The following is a 21,324-nucleotide window of genomic DNA, read 5'->3' on the forward strand; positions in this document are numbered from 1 at the left end:
CATTGTGAATAGTGAGGGGTTGAGCCAACCTGGGCTTTAGTTTGATACTGATGTTGGCATGCTAGCATTTCATCAGTCCACGGCAAGTCAGTGGTTTAGGAAACCTAATTATCATTAACAGCCTCTGCTTATACTGTGTTTAGAAGACCATGGTTTGCTCAGTGTCATAAGACGAGTTACACTATTAATAATCATTCTTCTAAAGCAGACCACTTCTAAAGCTGCATAATCTGAAAAGGAAACCAATGCTTTCCTAGAGCCAAAGTTCTCAAACCCCCAACTGTACCTTCAGGATTTCATGGGAAGTCAGCTTGACCTAAAATGGTCACCGAATTCCAAAATCATAGACTGAGCAGAATAAAAGACCACCCTCCTACATGCCTAGAATTTCATCCAAATACTTCTACAGCACAACGTACTTTAAAAAATAAAAAGCATGCCACAGCTTTTCATCCATTTCTGGGTAATAATACACATGTTAAGATAGGCCAGAAACAATGTCATAAAACATGACAAGTAGCAACTGCAGAAAAGCAATAACAACCAAGTTCTCTGTGCTGTCAAACACAAAACCAGATATGTCAAAACTCTAACAAGAAGGCACAGAGGAGCTTGAAATGAGCCCGGGAGCAAGGGATTCTCCATACGCTGTGCTAGAAAACTAACGTTATCTCAAAAACTTTACTAATAATGGATCTGTTGTACATCTATCCTTAATAATACTACTTACTACATTTTAACTCATTGACTGTTTCTATGAACAAAGATTATTTAAACTTTGTAAAACAAGAAACGACAAACCAGTTCAGAGTTAAAACTTGAATCCCGTACTTTAAAATCCTAAGGTGGGTCTATATCCAGTACCACCACATGAACCTTCTACAAGCAGGAAAAAAAAAAAAAGGTTAGCATGGAAGACCCATTTAATCCAGGTCTTCTCTCAACCTACAATGAATACCTTTGTGTAGCTTACCTTTACTTTTGCCTCACCCTTAAGGAAATGATTGATAAACACATTCACAATTAAATAGAAATTCAGCAAAATATTACTGCTGGATCCATATGGCAACTAACAGGATGTGGCAACTAACAGGATCAGAACTGGACAGGGAAATCATCAAGGAGAGAGGACCAATCTTAATCTTCTATCACCCCTCTCCCCATTAGGCAGTTTTAGGCAAATCCTACCTAATTCATCCAGACATTCAAACTTCTGCCATGATTCATCAAAAGAATTCATTACATAGCAATTTCTTTCTAATTGAAACATTTGTTCTGGCAGAAGTGAAGGCTCCTTAAGACTCAAGAAGCAAACAACTCACAAGTCTTAAGAAGTTCCTAAAATGTACAAGATCCCCAACTCACCTGACTCATGATTGTATAAACAGTAAAGGCTTTTGGAGGAAGGGCGCTCTGACCTATAGAGCTGATTACAAATTAAACAGCAGCTTTCTTGGATCTGCACCCCTGCTGGGTGGGCTTTTTAGTAATACAGCAGCCTTTGAGCCATCCATGTTTGAGTCGTCCTCACCCATACTCTTAAAAGCGCCCCAACAAACTCATTGTTTTGCCAACTTGGACTTTTATGGAACTATTGCTTTGGTCCCTCACTCGTGCCCTACCTGAGTTAGAAGTCATTTGTCTCCATCTCTCCCAAGAAGACATAAGAGATAGATAAATTATTTTACAACAGTCATAAAAATAAATGCACATCAGATGGAGATGAGCCTATACCAACTCTCTTTTGTTTGTTTGTTTCTTGTGGCTTGTGTTTGTTTTTTGTTTTGTTGTTGTTGTTTTATGTGGGGGTTGGTTTGTGTGTGCGTATGTATTAATAAGAAAAGCACTTTGAAAACAGCTGTGCTGAACATCCCTATTTGCCCCAGCTGTTAATAGGCAAGATGGCAGCCTGATAACTAGCTGAGAAAAGAAAGAAAATGGAACCAGCAAGTAAATTTTAGTAGAGAAACTAGCAGGCCATGTAGGTTTCATGATGGTGAGGGGAAGGCCGTTTTTCTTGGCCAGCTGGCTCGGAAAAGCAAGCTGGAGACTGTCAGCTGGCTTGCCATTCAGCTCAGCCCTCTAGCCATGGAGAAGATCTGACTAGTACTCAGTATATGTTTGTTTACATTTGCCACCAATAACTGTTTTATTTGTATCAATATTCAACAGAGAGTACGAAAAGACGATAAATATTTAAACTCGTTCTGATGAGGATTCATTATTGTCAGGCCTAGCCTTAACAATTGTAAAGAATAAAACAAAAGCACAAATGAGCACCCACAGATCAATCATCTCAAAATTTTAAAGTTACAATCTATCTAGCCAACTTAAATAAGTCACCTGCCCTTCTCCTACCCTGAAAGCACAGGTCTCCACACTACCAGGAAAGCCATGCCTGCCTGTGGAATCAATCCCTCCGCGTCGTTCAGCTTGCTGCTGGACCACAGCAGCACTCACAGCGCCAGCTCTCCTCTTCCTGTCCCTTCCATCCCATCTGCCATTCCATCTGTGGTCCCCACTGCAGCAAGGTCTAGCCATGCTTTCCCTGCCTGTAAACTGCCAAGCCCCTGTGAGCAAGGGTGAGCTGACTGACTTTCAAGTGGGAGAGCACAGGTCCAATAGCAGACAGTGAGTCTTGGGGAAGAAATGCTGTGGCCCAAGGAGGTCAGAGTTACCCAGGAGGGTGTGGCCTCTGAGGATGGGGTGGAGCCCTTTGTCTGCACATGAATTCTCCCGGAGGGTTGTGGTTGTGAGGCACCATCCCATCTAGATGTTCCAGTCCTGCTCTTCAAGGGGCTAGGATTTAAAAGTGGAGCCTTCAGAGAGTATTGAGGCTGAGATGAAGTCAGGATGGCAGGCTCTAACAATGGAATGAATACTCTTAGAATTAGAGAAAATGACCTCTTTCTCCACCAATGAGACTAGCACCCTAAGAAGCAAGACCTTCCTCTCCTTCTACCAAGTGAGGACACAAATGGCCTGCACCATTTCCTTGAACAGCCAGCATCTGTGGTGTCTAACTTGTGCATAAACCACTGCAAATAGAAACCTATCATCTAACAGCTTAGCCTGTAATTTAGAAATAAAACAGGGAAAATTAATCAAATGAACCAGTTGAGCTTTAGGTAAGAAATTCCAAACTTCCAAATATTACTTGATGGCAATTTTTTTCCACCATGAATATTACTGCCCACACTTAAATATGTATAATTATGATTTCAATTAAAAACAAAATATTTGCACCATTTATATAATTACAAATAAACAAATTACAATTTTTCTTGTATATTTGGTGGTAAGTTATACAGTGTACATCCTGTTAAATGTATAAAGGTTAATCATTATGTATTATAAGTTTAAGCAAACATTATAAAATTACATTTAAAATACACCCAATACACAAAGTGTTTTTCTTACTACCTGCCACCCTTAAGAGAGAGTGGCATAAAATGCATAAAATGCCTATCAATTATTTGTATGTTCTCTAGATAGCATACATTAATTAGAAAGGGCTCCATCACTTCTGAGAAGAAATTGAACTGCCGCCCACTGCTTCTGTCATGAAAGACATTTCATCCCTTCTTCAGTTCTCCTTGGGTGCTTGGGAGCAAAGGCATCAATCTTAGGAAAGTATCTGGTTGGCATGAATGACTATTGAGAGAATGTACTAGAGAGAAGAACTTTGTGATTTTCCTATTCCAGGCATCAATCCAATGGGATGTGTATTCGCTTCTCTTCTCTTTCTCAGGCAAGAGTGGCCTAGAAACGGATGAACAAGGGGCCTATGGTCTCTATGGGAGGGGACAGCAGAGATTTCGCATGTGGTCATCCACCCGCACAAACCTGCTAAAGAGCGGTAGAGAAGCTGTTTTCATGGCTCGTTTTTTAAGATCAAAACTAAGGTTCTGAAACGCGATTGATTGACCCACCTCCCCAGCTAACGGCACCCCAGTAGGCCCAGTCCTCTTTCAATATTCAACTCTCTATCCCAGTTCAAGCTGAGAATCGGCGCGCCCAAGGGCTCTACCTAAAACCCAGCGAGAATTGAAGATGAAATTCTTGAAAACTGCCTTTTTTTATATACGCATTTTCAATCTATAATAAATATTTAATTTTTCATTGAATTAAAAGAGCAAACCAGATAATCTGCTCATCCTTTTCGATTTGCTTGTGGATGGATTTCTGTCTCCCAGAGAGCATCAGAATTTTCACAGGGATCCTCCAGAGGTTGGGAAAGGCCCTCACGTGCAGCTCCACAAAAACCCCCATTGCCCTACACTTACAGAGCCAAACTCTCAGCAGCTCTTCCTGCAACTTCCAAGGCTCAGTCTTTTCTCACTCCCCCTCGCTTAGATTTGTAGTTTCCTTCCTCAATAAGGCTTTTCTTTCCGGCCCTCTCCTCTCTGCTGCAGCCTGTTATTCTCTGTCCTGTTCTGCACTTGCAACAACCTGGGTCCGGGTCGGGTATGTTTCCCTGGCTGACAGCCACCAAACTCACAACACTTTTTAGCAAAGCCCTTGCAGTTTCCACTCTTGTCGTTTCTTCACATCTGTGTTCCCGCTATCAGGCATACAGCAATACCTTCCAAATTTCCCTTCACCTCCTCCCCATATCCAAATGCTGCAAAGTTTCTCTTGCAGCCTGGCAATGTAATTTGACTAATTCAAGGACTGATAACCTATGCTTTCAAAGCTTTTAGCCTGGACAGTTTACCTTGATTCAAAACGGAGGTGTAGAACACTCCTCAAAGTGGGGACGCCACGTGTGTTAGATACGCCGAGAACATGCACTAAGTGTCAGGATCCAAGAGGCCTGAGCTGGGTTGAGTCATTCGTTCGAAGCCAGCTAGCAGAGAGGCTGTGGATGTAGTTCCCTTGACTCCCCCGATTTATTTTGTCAGAATTTCTTACACCTGTACAAAAAGAAAAGAAAAAGATTTCACATCCCCTGTTACTGTGAGCATCGATTGAGACAATATTTATGCCTGGTACCTAATTGGTGTTCTAGAAGGCGAGATGATGAATAGATATTTCATTCATCAACTTGGAAGATGATTCATGCTAGATACAATGTGAGAGAGACAGGAAGTAACAGTGTGGAGTATACAATGTAAGCATAGTACCTTCGTTACATAGCCAGTTAAAGCAAATAGTTGCTGCCTATGGAAAACTCATAATGGTGTGTCCACAGCTAGTACACTGGAAAATGGCTCTAAGAACTGCTAAATGAAACCTTTCAGAGAGATGGCTCAGAGGTTAAGAGTGCTGGCTGCTCTTCCAGAGGTCCTGAGTTCAATTCTCAGCAACCACATGGTGGCTCATAGACACCTATAATGTGATCTGGTGCCCTCTTCTTGTGGTCAGGCAGAACACTGTATATATATATATATATATATATATATATATATATATATATATATATGTCAAATGTCATTATGAGGAATGCCGCTGGGGTGGTGGTAGAGTAGTAGGTAAAAGGTAAACTTCATGGACCTTACTTAAATTTTCCCCCAACTCACAGCACAAAGTCATGAAAAGTGGGCACCCGTGTTTTGTCATAATATCCAGACAGGATGTCATCCAGACTGCCTACGAGTCTTTAGCTACGAAAGTAATATTAACACAACCCAGTTTTCATCCAAAAAGGTAATTATTTTGTTGGCAAAATTATGAGGTTGTGGGTGGAGAGAGGACCAGTCATTTGGCATGGCTGGCTCCAGGTGTTGTAATGGCATGAATGGATGCTTGGCTCTGCCTTCCTCTAGATCAGTTGTACTTGCAGGCAGGCTTTCTCCCAGGATTGGACACTTATAGACACGGGCTGACAGCTTCACAGCTCAGGGGGTGTTATTGGAAGATTTTCCTGGGAGAAGGCCAGGACTGAGTCTCGTTGGACCAACTCAGGGCAGGCTCTCACCCTTGAATAGAACACACTGGCTAGGAGGATGAAATCTGCCAAGTGGCTAAGCATCTGCCTACCTTAGGCTAAAGGGAGGCTTACGTTTCCTCTATCTGAAGTTTCTGGATAGAGGATGAAAAGAGGTTTGCCAGAAAGTAAATCAGCCTGCTGGAACTGGAACAGAGGTCTCCAATACGACAGAAGTGGGACAGCAGATGCACATTACAGGGACTTTCACGGGCTTTAAAGGACTGAGATGAGCAGACATGGAGCAGAACCTTGCTCTACAGGGAGAGTGGTGAGGGAGATTAACAGCTGCTTAATTTGGATACAGCTGTGTGTGAGGGATAGGGCAACAGAGATCAGACTAGGAAAGTGGGCCAAATCCAGGAGTCGGGAGGAGCAAAGAAGAAAGTGATGCATGTTTGGTTGAGAAATGTGGACACTATTCAAACGTCCTGCTGATGTAGGCTCAGTCTCATCTAGGTGAGAAGAGTTGCTGAAAACACTGACATTTATTGTATTCCCCAATCTACATCTTGGTCCAGGCTTGCTAGAGACAGCTTGGTTCACCTTCAGCTGGTATCAACGGGAACACATCAAAGTCTAGAGACTGGAATCATCAGAAAGCTCACTCACTCTAGTCTGTTTGTTGATGCCAGCTGTTGGCGCAGCCTTAGCTGGGATTATGGCTAGAACTCATTCGTGTGACCTGCCTGTATGGCGGCTTGGCTTCCTCCTGGCATTGTATGTTGGCGCCAAGAGTAAATGTTACAAGGTAGCAAGCGGAACTCTAGCAGTTTTTATCCCTAGCCCCAAAGGATTTGTTCTCAGTATTGTGGTAAAATACTGACTTGCATTGGACACTGGTTTGTGGGCCTTTTGACTTTGTAGTCAGTCTAAATATTCTGCAGGTTGAAAAAAAACATGCTTGATTATGTCTGAGAGAACAGTCAAGCACTAAGACTAAGAACCAGTGAAAAGAGGAGTTCCTGCACTTTTAATATATAATAGCAAAGTCTACTCGTGGATAAGAAGGTATGACTTGATAGCAGAAGAAAACCTTCCATCCCTGATTTTAACACCACATATAAGACATTAAAATAAATTGCAAACAATGCGCATGCATACTGGTTCATTCAATGAAGGAATGATATTTTTGTCAAAATAAAAAGATCAAGTGGATCCAGTGATGGGTGATATAAATATAAACAAGATCATGGTCAACAAATGACAGTTACCGCTGTAGCATTTTTATAATTTTTCTATATAATCACACACAAATATGTATGCATATGTAGATCTGTTATTTTTTTAATAATTTAGATCATCCTTAAAATGAGATTATTTTTGTCTTGGGTTGCAATGTTGTTGGGTGACTTATAAGACTTTGAAATTGATTTTTTTAAATGCTCACAAAGATGATTTTCTGGGAAAATACACATATTACTAATTAATTTCTTACTTTAAATATAGCTATACATATTTCACTTACTTTATTTATTTATTTGTGTGTGTGTGTGTGTGTGTGTGTGTGTGCCACATGTGTGTGGTAACTACAGAAGCCAGAAGAGGGCATCAGATTCCCTGGAGCTGAAGCAATGGGCAATTGTAAATTACTCAATATGGTTGCTGAGAATTGAACTCTGGTCCTCTGGAAGAACAGGCAGCATTCTTAACCACTGATTCATCTTTCCAGCCCCACATTGCAATTTTTGTTTGATCATCCATAAGCATTTCCTCCATCATTCATTATGTTCAAAATATGGTTTTCAATGGATATATGGTATTACTAAGACAAAGTGTCATTTAGCCACCATCACAGGATATTTATATTATTTGTACTTGCTTTGTCCTGCGACTAATGCATGGACAAACACTCTTCTTCAAAACACTTTCACAGTATCACCTTACCAGCTTCTGAATATTAGTTTGGTTGTTAGCCTCAATGGACCTGGATTCAACTAAGAAACTCACCTCTGGGTGGATCTGTAAGAATATTTCCAGAAGGGATTAACCTGATTCTAGCCCAGACAGAAAAGCTCCAAGAGGAAAGCTACTGAATTTTGCTTGTTGGACTTGACCCCTTGCTGGTGAGTACATTTACTGTCACTGCCATGCTGCTATCTCTCCCCTCCTTCACTGACATCAGATACCAGTTTCTTTGGCTTCTTCCAAAACAGACTGAAGAAGCACCTCTCCAGGAATGTTTCAGGTCTTCAGTGCCAGATTAGCAAAGCTGACGCATCTTGCCTAAAGAACTAAGCAGCAAAGGTGTTCTCAGTAACTCCAGTGTGAGGAGAAAAAGCCACATTAGACTACCTAGCCCACATCAGTCCTGTCCTTCACTTCCTAACACTGTGACCTTTTAATATATTATTTATGTGTGGTGACTCCCAATCATAAAATCATTCTGTTGCTACTTCATAACTGTTACTGTTGTGAATCATAATGTAAATATCTGATGTGCAGAATATCTGATAGGTGACCCCTGTGAAAGGGGTTGTTCAACCCCCAAAGGAGCCATGATCCACAGGTCGAGAATGGCTCCTCTGGAGAACGCTGACTAATGCACTTTTTATTACAAATTTCCAATGACACAAGTTTATTATCTTATATTTCTAAAGGTTAGAAATCCAGATGGAGCTCAGTGAGCTAAGATTAAGGTCTTGGGTGGGGCTTCCTTTGTTCTGAGAGTTCCAGGCAATACTGTTAACTTCACTCTTTCCACATTATTTACTTCATAACTCTCATTATGATTTGGACATGAAATGACCTCTACTTGTTGGGAAAACCCTGCTGCTGAGGTCCAAGTCTGACATTACCAGGAAGCTCTGAGCTCGGCGCAAAATGGTGGACTCTTTTTGATAGCAAGGCTCCTTCTTCTCTGCCTGATTTGGGGAGCCTGAATCCCCACACCCTCTACCTGAGGAATGTCACTGTAGCCCTTGGGGAAATTACAGGCCCAACTCCCATTCTTCCAGTAGAACCTGATCAGCAAGCACCTGTGATTGCTCTCTATGCTAATGAGACATCTCAGGACCCTAGCTCCTCAGCCAATGACCTTTGGCCACCTGGATTCTATAAGAAAGCAGACTGAGCAAGCCATGAGAAACAAGTCAGTAAGTAGCAGCTCTCTGTGACCTCTGCTTTAGCTCCTGCCTCTAGGTTCCTGCCCTGTTTAAGTACCTGTCCTGACTTTCTTCCATGATGAACAGTGCTGTGGAAGTGTAACTCAAATAACCCCTTTCCTCCTGAAGTTTCTTTGGTCATGGTGCTTAGTCACAGCAATGGAAACATGAGATGTATTTGGTTGAGAAAGGCAAAAGACTGACATACATCTTTTTTATTTCTGTGAGGTTGGGAGGGCTCACCAGACCTCTTTCCTCATTGTAAAGAGAGCTGGTGCTCCTTGTGGCTATTTAGTGGGGGACAGAAGAGAAGTTAGCTGGAAAGGAAGAAAAAGAAGGCTTGACTTTCACTGACACCGGGCCATTTGTGATTGACAAGTAATCAAGAATTCATTTACCCTCACCTTTTTACCCTTCCTGTAGAAACAATAATGGCTTTAGGCTTTGCCTAGTCATGTGGGTGTTTAAAAATCGCTGTTGAAACCTATGCTGTAAAATAAGTGTTTTCTAGGCAGTATTTTTAAATTTATAGGGAAAATGCAAAAAAAAAAAAAAAAAAACAAAACAAAACAAAACAAAACAAAACATGACTGACAATTGTTAAAACACAATATTACTTTGGTTTGTGCTGTGTGGTCTTTTTCTGGCTTAATGTCAATGATCTGTAGTCCTCTTTAATCTTCTACCTATTGAGTGATTTTCTTCCATCTCTGGAGAACAAGCTCCATTTAGTCATTGTTTCCTCCCTTGTTGTTTCTGATCTTTGGTAAGTGTAACATTCTATTCTTTCAAGGTCCTAAACTAGACATGCATAGTTTAGGCAAGACTTAACCATCCAGCCTCCTTTCCTTCCAATCCTATCTTTTGCAGAAAAATATTGTAGCCATGCTGAAATAGAGTTTTGTAGCATAAGCTCTAAGAAATAATACACTCTCATTTTCCCTTGTGTTTATTTGATATGTCTTCTTTACAATCCTGCCCTGATAGTTTAGCATACATGCTTCTAGGGTGTCCATAAATTGACACTTAAGAGGCATGTTTTTAAGGATTTCATTCCAATGAAAAACCTAAACATACTCATCAGAACAGTAATACGCATGAAATTCCGGTATTAAAAAGATGCCCCAACAAGAGGTTGCACAGCTTCCCTAAAATAAGCAAATTCAAAGTCTTTATCAAAGATGGACTGGAAGAGATGAGGGGAAAACCCATTATAGGGCAAAATGCCCCAAAATGAATCAAAAGTAAATCTGAGGTCCTACATCTAATAACATGGAAGTGGCAGAGCTCAGAACAGCTGGAAGGAATGCTTTGAGTCTTTACTTCTTCGTCTTCAGATCACATTAGCACATGTTCTGGTTTGGTATAGAATCATTACATTTCTTTATTATATTCTATATCATTAATTAAGCAAATACTAAAGTGGAATCAAGGTACCTCAGTAACTCCAAAGATCCATGCCAGTGTCCACATTTCCTGAAAAAAAAAAAGTTGTCTCTGTCCAATCAGCACCCCTGAGGAACCCCAAAATCTCACCCCTCACTTCTCAAAGCTTCCTCTGGATGTCTCCTTCTATCCCCCATGACGGACTTTCCCATACAAGGAGCCCACGGTCTGTCATATGCAGCTTGCTGAACTTTGCCCCACACTAGCCCCCTCCTATCCTGCCACCTTTTCTACATGTACCTGCAGGTCCCCTCCTGACCCTCCTAGGAAGACGGGAAAGCTCGAGCATGTGTTTCCATGGGAGCCTGTATTTGTTTCCTGGAGCTGTGGTAACAAACACCATAAACTGAGTAGTTTAACCACAGATGTTGATTGTCCCACTGCGGAAGAGTCCGGAAGTCTGAGAACAAGTAATGAGCAAGGCACGTTCTCTTTCAAGAAACAGGAATGGGTCCGTTCCAGTTGGCTGTGACAATATACATAACTTTGATCTTTCCAAGCCATTCTGTGTGTGTGCATGTGTATCCGAATTTTCTTTAAATTAACAAAACCATAAAGATACCAACTACATAGGAGTAGCAGCAGGCTACCCCACTCCTCTGTGACCTCATCTTAATGAATTATGCCTGCAACATCTCTATTAGCAAATGTGGTTTCATTTTGCAGTACTGAAGAATTAGTACTTCAAAATTAAGTGTTCTGTGGGGTGGGGGGAGATATACAATTCACAGGGAGAGCCTTGAAACACACAGCCCTCCAAGCTATTCAGTGTGCTCTTATAGATGGATGCTTTGAGCTGGCCCCTCCACAAATCACATTCTGAAAATGCATCAGCAATGTAAAAATAATGAAGTTGCATCAGGGGTCCCAGCCCTTATAAAACGGTTTTCTCTGTCTTCTTCCCATTCAAGGTCTAAGGTTCATAATTACCACCTGCGAATCAGGACATGAAATCTTTCAGATCCCTGATTTGGACTTCCTAGCATGTAGAACTGTGAGCAACGCATTTCTTTTGTTTAACCATCCAACCTGTAGTATTCTGTTAGAGCAGCCAGAACAGACAAAGACGTGGGAAAGCCAACCCCTTTACTTCCATGTGTTACATTCCAGAAATCCCCTCTCCCCCCACTCAGGGCTCTGGCTAGACTCCTCTCCAGTTCTTTGCCCCATCCCATTTGTCACTCTGCACTCATGTCCCTCCTCATCAGCAAAGGCAGTGGTCGGGAGAAAGGTCTCACTCACACACACTTAACCCTGCTGTTTCATTTTCTACGGCCCATTTAGCTATTTCTACCTATTTACTCATTCTTTTGCAAAAACCATGTCACACAAATGTAGCTTATTTCAGTTAAATTCAATTTACTTTCCAGTGACTATTAGATAACTCTGACTCCTCGTCTGCCTTTACAGACAAAATTCATTCAAAAGCTCCTGGTGATAGAGATTCCACAGGCAGATCATGACTCACATCTGCAGTTCCCATACCTGTTGCTCCTGGCTGTTGGGATTCCTGTTTTCTCATTGTTCCATTCCATTTTTTCCTCACCGGGTGGTTTGAGCCTACTGCAAACCCAAACCATTCCAACCTCTCTGGTTAACTCGACTACGCAACTCAAGAACTCTACTTGTTTCTTCCAAAGACCTCTTAACCAAACTGAATCGACAAATACCAATGATTCCTTCTGTCCTCCCTCCCTCTTTCCAGCCTCGTAGGACAGCCTCGACTTTCATCTCCTGTAATTTTGGATTTGTGAATAAAGTCAAAGACCTCAAGTAGAATAACTAATCTTTTGTTTTTCAGTTACTTCTCTCCTGGCCTTGAGTACACTTTTGATTTTTTTTTTTACAAGCTGCTTTCATAATCCATTACTGTATGGTATGCAGCTGACAAGGACTTTCAATTCTTATGCTGCTGCTTCCTAATAAGCCATCACCATAGTGAACGCTTGAAGTCTGACATTTCAGAGTGAGTGTCATGACACAGAGACTAGTAGTTACAGTAGCTGCCGTAGCCGCTGTCTTTCTTCCGTGTTGGTGGATTCGAGTTTGATCCTTTACATAAATGAAAGGCAGTCTGCGTGCTGCTAGCATGGCATGGTGCATTCTGCCATGTCCTGCTGTCATGCCCCAAACATAAAGATAACCACCGCAGCATTCGTAAGCTGAAGAACCTTGAGCAAGTTATAAAATGTATTTGAATCCTAATCTACTATCCTGTATATCTATATATTTACTATCCAACTTGAAGTACTGGTAGTGAGATAAAATTAAATACGATACTGTATTCAAGGAGTCTCTGTACTCCAAACATCTGTTAGAGAAGCTCGCTTGCATTATTTATGGATAATTTCCCAAGGGGTATGGCGCCTACCCATTCTATCATCTATTCATCTTGCTAAAAACTCTACAATCTGTTCCCACATTAAGCCAAATTATCAGAAAACTCTGCATGTTTGCATCACGACACGCTTCCCCAGAAATGACATGTTGGTGTGGGGTATCAGTACACACGGGCAGACATCCTAACACAGACCATGCCTCTTTCGCACCAAGCCTTTAGCTGAGCCGGATGCTCAGTGCTTTACGGCGTCCTCTTTAAAAGCACCCAGAGGAGAAATCCTTCTTACTGGCAGGAATAGCTGGGCTTTTTCTGAGCAATTGTTTTTTGTGTTAGTTTTATAGGCATTCTAAGTCATGGAGCCAGTCACGTTTTGCCTGTAGTGCTGGTTCCTGGGGAACAGAGGGCTGTGTGCTCTACCTCCCGTGGGCATACAGAACCTGTACAGGAGCTACGGCTCACGAATATTTTTCACCCTACTGATTCTTATTGCTTCATTTCACCCTTCTTAATTTGAATGTATCATAGCTTACGTTTTTAAATCTCTTTCTTAAAGAAATGCTTTACAACAGGTATGAAAGATAAATGACTTGACCCAGATAAATGCAGGTACTTGACGGGCCTTGGATTCCATGAATTCCTATTCCACGTTCCCTCATCCCTTCTAAGTTTGGAACTACTTCATATGGATTAATAGAAGGTAAGAATAATAGCCTGTGGCCCACAATGATATCTGCCTGTCCGCAGCACTGGAGACCTCACTGAGTGAAAAACGACACAGAACCTTGACATTCGCCACTCTCTGCCAAGAACACACGGGTAGGTGAAATCAAGGACCAATGTGACTGGTTCCATCTCTGCAGCCCAGGGACTATCAGGAACGTTTATAGGTGGTAATATCTGAATTCAGATGCACATTACATCAAATTGTTCCGTAAAAATCCAGAAGCCATCAAGTTATTTTGAACGTAAGTGAAGCCCGCACCCTGCTACTTCCTTTCCCCAGATGTGACCATGTTCAAGGATTGTTACTTCAAGCATCAATGTAGACACACAAATATTTCAACACTGATTTTTACCTCTCCCAAACAAAAGACACGGTTTTCTTTTTTATATGACGGGACACCACCAATAATGTCCTATTGTATTAAAAATACTGGAGTTATTCTGGGTCCTTAGCCTATTTTGCTTTCCGTTACTGAAATAAAAAACTATCCAAAATCAACCTTGGGAGGAAAGGGCTTATTTGGCTTATATATGCTGATCATAGTCTCCGTTATGACAGGAAGTCAGGGAAGGAACTCAGAGAAGGAACCTGGGGGCCGTGGAGGAGTGCTGCTTACCTGCTTTGTCTCCAGGATACACTTCTTATATCTGCCAGCGTCACCTACTCAGGAATGGCGCTCCCGACAGTAGGCCGGGCCCTTCCACATCAATCGTTAATCAAGAAAATACCCCACAGTCTTGCCTATAGTTAATCTGATGGAGTCAACCCTTTAATTAAGATTTCTTTCTTCCCAAATGGCTCCATCCAGCATGTGTCAAGTTGAAAAATAAACAAACAAAAACTAACCATCACAGTACTGTAAACTTTTTCTAAGAAAGTTAAACAGGTTCTTGTCCATGTGAGAGCTTTTTTAATATTATTAAAATAAAACTATATTTTTTTAAGTATTTAAACAACAGTATCAAAATCATGGTCAATATCTTTGTACAGATCAGTACATCCTTTGTGATTTGACATTTGATCAGCTTCAACTTTCATTTTATCAGACTCAAACAGAACATTTAGGGCTTTGGGATTCTTTGAACAGATTTGAAATTCAGAAAGTATCCTGGGAGAGACAGGCCTAAGAAGGCCGTCTACCAGCGGCAGACTCCCAGACATGCAAGGAAATGTAGAAAGGCAACACTATTGTTTTTCTCCAACCTTTCACCTCCAGACTAACAACCTGGCAGTTTAGAAGTAACGAAATATCCAGGGCACTAAGTTCATGACATGGTTATTCTGTAACTTGAGCTATCCCCTGAGGAGGAGTGCTGGACTCAGGCCCAGAATTAAACGCTGGGCCTTGGAGTCTGAAGATAGATCTCCCTCTGTTACTCTGGGTAACAGTCTCTGTCAACAAAGCAAGATGACAGCAAGATTTACCAGCTCACCAGGAATGGCAAACATTAGCCAACATGGAAATTTATTATTTCTGTCACCAAAGAATACAGAGCAGTGATGGTTGATTTAGATTGTGAATTTGGTTAGGTGTAAAGATGCCTCGGCCGCTATTAAGGCACTCTTGTGAAAGTACCTGTTTGAAGGTTATTTCAGAGACAATTAACAACCATGAGGGCACTAACTTAATGAATAGTTTAACCTGTGGATGGAGGCAAAAATTTGAATAGACTGTTGGGAACTAGTAGAACTGTGGAGCACATGACCTGAAGGAGGTCAGAGAGGGGGTCAAAGGGGGCATGGCTCTGGGGAGGCTGTATCCTGCCCTGGCCCCTTCCTGTTGCTGACTGCTTAGCTTCTTGTCTACAATGACTTAAACTACTTTACCACACCATCCCTGCCATGATGGACTAAAACTCCTGAAGCCATACGCAAAGTAAATGCTTTCTAGTTGAATCCATTCCTGCTGGGTGTTTATCTCAGCAATGCACAAGTCCCTAACTCAAGAACCTAAACATGTTCTGACAAAATTAACCAGTTCTAAGGAAGAATGTTTGAAAACAACAACAACAACAACAGCAAATGTAATGATGTAAATCATTACATCATTTGTCTCTTTACATAACATAAATACTCCCACCATGGCCGATTTCAAGCTTTCAGCCTGGCATGATTGAAGGTGCAGTTAGAAGATAAATACATTTGGCTCTCAGCAGCAGAGCCAGCTCCTGCGCATTCCCGCTGGGACCCACCCACTCAGACACATTTAAAGATGTGAGAATGTGGGGCTATTTTTCTCATGATCCTGCTGAGCAGATTCCCATCTTCAGCTTTCCGCAGGTCCAAACACCAGGCTGTCTGTTCTCCCTCAACTCATCCAAGCCCTCTACTCTACAAGGGTACTTTTGTGGGCTCACACTGAATGATAAGATCACCCCCCCCCTTGGAGGACAGTTCTTCCCTGCTTATTGCATAATGAGTCTCTTTCTCTGAGACAACTGTTCCGAAGGCACAGCCTTAGCTGCAAGGTCTCTGGGGTCAGGTTTTCAGAGAAGGTGCCCCTGGTCACCCTGAGGGGAAAGCTGGGCACCTGCTTTCTAGGAAAGCCAAGAAGCTAGCAAGTCCCGTTCCCCAGGTTTTGTCAACAGCAGCCCCCTCATTCCTTAGCTCCCCGGGGAGAAGGGAGAAGGGATGGTCTTCTCATCCCTCAGTGATCACCAGTTTCCACAATTCCACCTCTGTCTCTACTTAGGGCTCTTTCTTGACCTCAACCAAAAACACATTCAAGTAACTTGTTCTTGTAATGTTGCCATTCAATGCTGTCACCTTGCACGTGCCGTCTAGTGACACCGGTGGTGTTCCGGAAGAAGGCTTATCAAACATACTGAGAAGGTAACTCTGTTGACATGTAATTAATATGCACGTGCTTGTGTCTTATACACATCAGTATGTATTTGTATATTTGCACTTGAGCTTTGTGTTTTAGTTTGAGAAAAGAACTCATGTAGCCCAGGATGGTCTTGAACTTGCTATATGGCTAAGGATATCACTGAACTTGTGATCACCTCATCTTAACCTGCAAGTAATAGTTTATAGGTGAACGATGCCTGACATGCATTTATCCTTCTGTCTTTCTACATATTGTACGTGTATTTCTATTTTATATACTGTGTATTTTGTGTTATATTTACGTATTGTATTATATGTCCATTATGTGACTATTGGACAATAGAGGAAAACCTAAAAATACACCAGAATTTAAAACTTCTGTTTAAAAAGGGTGTGTATATTTTCACTGCCAAAATTCAGCTCACTACACAAAGGCCAAGGTTTCTTGCTCTCAAACTCTTAAACTCCTCGGGCCTCTCAGATGATATTTATGTGTGAAGCTTGAACAACTTTCCAGAGGCAACAGAAAGAAATAAAAATGCTCAACACCAGAAATTCCTGTAGCTGTCCCTTCATCCCCATTTTTTTTTTTTTTATCAAATCTATTCTTCGCATGGAGCCTGGGGCTCCTTCTGGATGTCCTCCCATTGCTCAGTTCTCCACAATATGGTTGACTTTCTCAGACTCAGTAACATTCCAATTATGTGCTGTCTCTAATTAATCTTTTTCTTTTGCCAACAGCAAGTCCCTACCCACTGAAATACCCTTAGGTTTTAGTACTTGGAAAAGTATAGTATACGTTAATCTCCTGTTTCTTCCAAGCTACCAGCCCGAGAGCCTAGAGTGGGCAAGGAGATGGTTTGAAGCTTCCCCACACATCTCCCATATATAAATCTCATCTTCAGCTGCTATCCAGTGTTCTCCAATATCCCAGGAGTTATAAATAAGTAACAAAACAGCATATGATTCAAATTGGGACAGTGCTGAAAATGAAAGGCACGGAACACAAACAAATAAATAAATACATAGTTGATCTGCAGTAGGCATAAATTAGGATGGCCCTAGGAGACAGATGGTCTCCTTAATTATAGTTGTCTCGCCATAGGCTACCTTCACTAGCTGTCTCATGCAGAACATTCCTGCTCAAAGCAATCGAATGGATCCACAGTGTACAGCAGATTCTTGGCTTTACGGTAGAAACTACTATTTTTTAACTTTATGCTCCCTCGGGGACTGTAATACTGCAGTCCTTCTGTCTCTACACAGCTCCTCTTTTGTCAGTTGTTAATGCCATAGTACAATAGTTTTGGAGTCCGGGCATACCATCTGCCTCTGCTTTTTCTGTGTCCCTGCCCTCCCCCAGAGTGCCAATTCCACCCTAAAACGTTTCACAAAGACACAGAAATGCTAGCGAATATAGTCCTGGGCTCCATTATTGAAGAGCCAAGAACTGCTTTTAGAAGAGGTCTTATAACAACCGTTTATATTTACAGAGGTGAGAAACATACCAGAAGAAGATTTTTGTTAACGTCTTAGCTACTGTTTTATGTCCATGACAAAACCACCAGGGCCAAGGCAACTTAAAGAAGGAAGCATTTAGTTTGGACTTACGGTTTCAGAGGGTGGGTCCATGACCCTCATGGAGGGAGGTACCGCAGCAGGAAGGCAGGCACGGCACTGGAGCAATAGGTGAGATCTAGAAGCAGATCTAGAAGGCACAAAAAAAAAAAGAAAGCTAACTGGAAGTGGTACGGGCTTTTGAAGCCTCAAGGCCCAGTGACACACCTCCTCCCAACAAGGCCAGAACACCTATCCTTTCTCAGGTGGTTCCACCAACCTTGACCCAGACATTCAAATAAGTGAGCCTGTGTGGGTCATTCTCATTCTCCCCACAGGAGACCTGGAGTCTAGGAACTGTTAGATGATAACAGGCATGGGGGGGAAAAGTCTAGGCTGGAGACAAAAGTTGGGGAGTTTCCAAATCATAAAAAGCTTTCAGTCTTAAGTTTGGAGGTGATATGAAAGCTTGGTTCAATACTCAAATATCAATGCAACACAGCAAGAGAAAAGAACACACAGCCTTATCAATAGATATGGAAGATATTTGACAACACCAAACACTCCCAATAAAAACTTTCAAGAAATGAGGAATAAAGAACTCCTTAAAGTTGATTTTAAAATACATTTACTTTAAAAGCTTATCTCTACCATGAATAGAAGAGAAGCTCACAGCTCCCACCCCACACCCCAAGTGAGAAGCTATTGACAGTGAGTTGATGGCATTGCGGGGAGGGAATTCAGTTTTCTTTAAGGATGTGGCCCCTAGTAGGTCAACTATGCTCCAATAGATGGTCCCATATCCATACACAGCCCAAATTGGACTCAGTAGGTTGAGAGAGAGAGAGAGAGAGAGAGAGAGAGAGAGAGAGAGAGGAGATACACAAAGTTGAAGAAGGAAGAAAGATGGAGGTGGACCTAGAAGGAGTTTGGGGAGGGGTTAGGGGAAGGAGGTTATTATAGTCAAAGTACATTATGGGAAATTCTCAGAAAGTTAAGAAAAATACAATATTTTTAAGCCCATCACGAACATAATCATTGGTATGTAACTGATTGTTTCCCCCTAGGTTTGAGACTGTTATAGCTACGCTTGATTGTCAATTTCACACATGTGGGAAGAAGAAACAGGAGCATTTCTTCCATCAGATTGGCCTGTGGGAGTGTCTGTATGACCTTTTCTTAATTGCTAATTGATACAGTAGGACCCAGTTCACTGGGAAGCACCATCTTTAGGCAGCGGGGCAGAGGTGGGAGCTTGCTGTATAAGAAAAGTAGCTGAACATGGGCTTGTAAGAAAAACAATCAGCAGTGTTTCTACTGATTGTCAATCAGTACAATCAGCTCCTGCCTCTAGGTTCCTGCCTTGAGTTTCTGTCTTGGCTTCCCTCAACAATGGACTGTGAGATGTAAGGTGAATAAGCCCTTTCCTCCTCAAGTTGCTCTTGTTGGTTGAGTTTGTCAGAGCAACAGAAAGGACTAGGACAGGGACTAAGGCAAGGATGCCTCTTACCACTCCCATCTTCGGTGGTGTCACAAGAAAAGAAAAATAAATAAATGGGAAAAAAAGAAAAGAAACAAGTTACCTTTGGTCACAGATGACATGATTGTCTGTGCATTAAATTCCAAGAAATAAACAACTGCAATATAAAACCTCCTGAAACTAATAAGCATGTCAACTTACACTGCAGGGTACTGGCTAAAAATATACTTGTCGATTGTTGACTTGGTGCTACAAGTGAACGCACCATTCAAAAATTAAATACTTAGATACAAACTAACAAAAAGTATATGGAATCTAGATCAACACGTAGATGTCCATATGAAGGGGAAGGAGTGAAGAAAAGAAGGGGAAGAGGAAACAGTTATACACAATTTGTGAAATTTAACTCAAAACAAATCATAGATGAATGTACAGCAAAAAATTAAAACTTCTAGAGGATGACAGGAAAGAAAGTCAAGGTTTAAAAATAAAACTTTAGGCACAATATTGAAAGCATGCTCTATGAAAAAAAATCTGTAAGTTGGAATTTATTGAAATTAAAAACCACTCTGCAAAACCTACTTAAAACAATTCATAGATAATCCCAAAATGGAGAAAGACACTGATAAATTATATCTAATAAAGGGCTTGTAAATAAAATATGTAAAGAGCTCCTAAAATTCAATAATTGGAAAACAAGAAACTCAGAAATAAAATGAGTACATAGAAATAACACCAATATGAAAATGTGTTTGGTTTCATGAGTAATCACATAATTCCAAATTAAAACAGAGAGGATAAAGTACTGCACACTTAATAGATGGTTAATAGATGGTTAAATTCTTAAAATTGATTGAACAAAATGCTGACAAGAGTATGATACTGTTGAGGCTTATAACATCAGCACAATCCTAGACTTTTGACCAGTTAAATTGAGATGTAACATCACACAAAAGCCAGAACACAATTATTTGCCATGGATTTATTCATAATCACGCCAAATTAGCAGTGACCAAGATATATTTTAAATAAGTTCGGTGGATTTAAAAAATGAAAGGCTATCACAATGAAATACTCTTTAACATTAAGAAATGGGTTATCAAAGCATGAAAAAAGACAAGGAGAAAACATTTTTAGTATTACTTTTTGTTTGGAGGATCCTGTTATTGTTTTCTTTTATAAGACAGGGTCTCACTCTAACTCAGGTTGGCCTGGGACTTACCATCTAGCCCAGCTTAGCCTCCAACATCCTCCTGCCTCAGTCATGAGCAACCAACTTGGTAGCATGAAAGAAATTTAAAGGCACATTATTAAATGAAGGAAGGTAAACTTAAAGGACTCCATTATTCCAATTCTGTGACATCCTAGACAGGGCAATATTATGGGAGCCATAGAAAGATCAGATGTTACTGAGGGCAAGAATGATAAATAGGTTTGGGCAGAGAAAATCTTCTGTGGAAACCATAATTAGGGATCCATGTGACAGGACTAAGTCCTATTTGAATGGCAGCCAAAAGAAGGCACAACCTACACCCACACCCACGCCCACACCCACACCCCACACACTAGCCATCACAAATAGCCAGGAAAAACTGGAGGCAGCAGCAGCAGCCTGGGCTCCGAAGGCACCAGCTCCCAAGTGCAGTAGGCTGCCTTTGACCAGAGACAAAGTAATCAAGGAGCAAACTTGCAAAACCAGGGAAGTCTGTGTTGGCTGGCTCATCTTCTGATAAAAGACTCCATTCTCGGAGCAAAGATAGGAGAATTGACTGTCTGGCTATCACTAGGCATTACAAAACACTTAGTATGAGGTAGTACCTCATTCATAGAATGATGTAATACCAACAAATCATGGTATTTCTAGTTGACACGACATCGATATGCCTAACCTCCTGAACATCACAGCTCACACAG

The 21,324-nt window shown here is 41.4% G+C and overlaps 1 long non-coding RNA gene across 3 annotated transcripts in view; it reads right to left on the bottom strand.

Annotated features, from left to right (window-relative positions):
- LOC132652308 (uncharacterized) overlaps positions 1–21,324 on the bottom strand; it is an 89,813-nt gene that overhangs the window by 18,573 nt on the left and 49,916 nt on the right. For 2 of the 3 annotated variants that reach the window (XR_009589807.1, XR_009589806.1), the window contains 3 exons: positions 17,985–18,081; positions 10,471–10,509; positions 4,718–4,916 (listed from right to left, as the gene is read on the bottom strand). This is a non-coding gene — a long non-coding RNA (uncharacterized LOC132652308). The remainder of the gene's footprint in view (positions 1–4,717; positions 4,917–10,470; positions 10,510–17,984; positions 18,082–21,324) is intronic. The other variant, XR_009589805.1, reaches the window with a different exon arrangement.

The sequence above is a fragment of the Meriones unguiculatus genome, chromosome 2 (assembly GCF_030254825.1).
Source record: "Meriones unguiculatus strain TT.TT164.6M chromosome 2, Bangor_MerUng_6.1, whole genome shotgun sequence".
NCBI classification, from domain to species: domain Eukaryota; kingdom Metazoa; phylum Chordata; class Mammalia; order Rodentia; family Muridae; genus Meriones; species Meriones unguiculatus.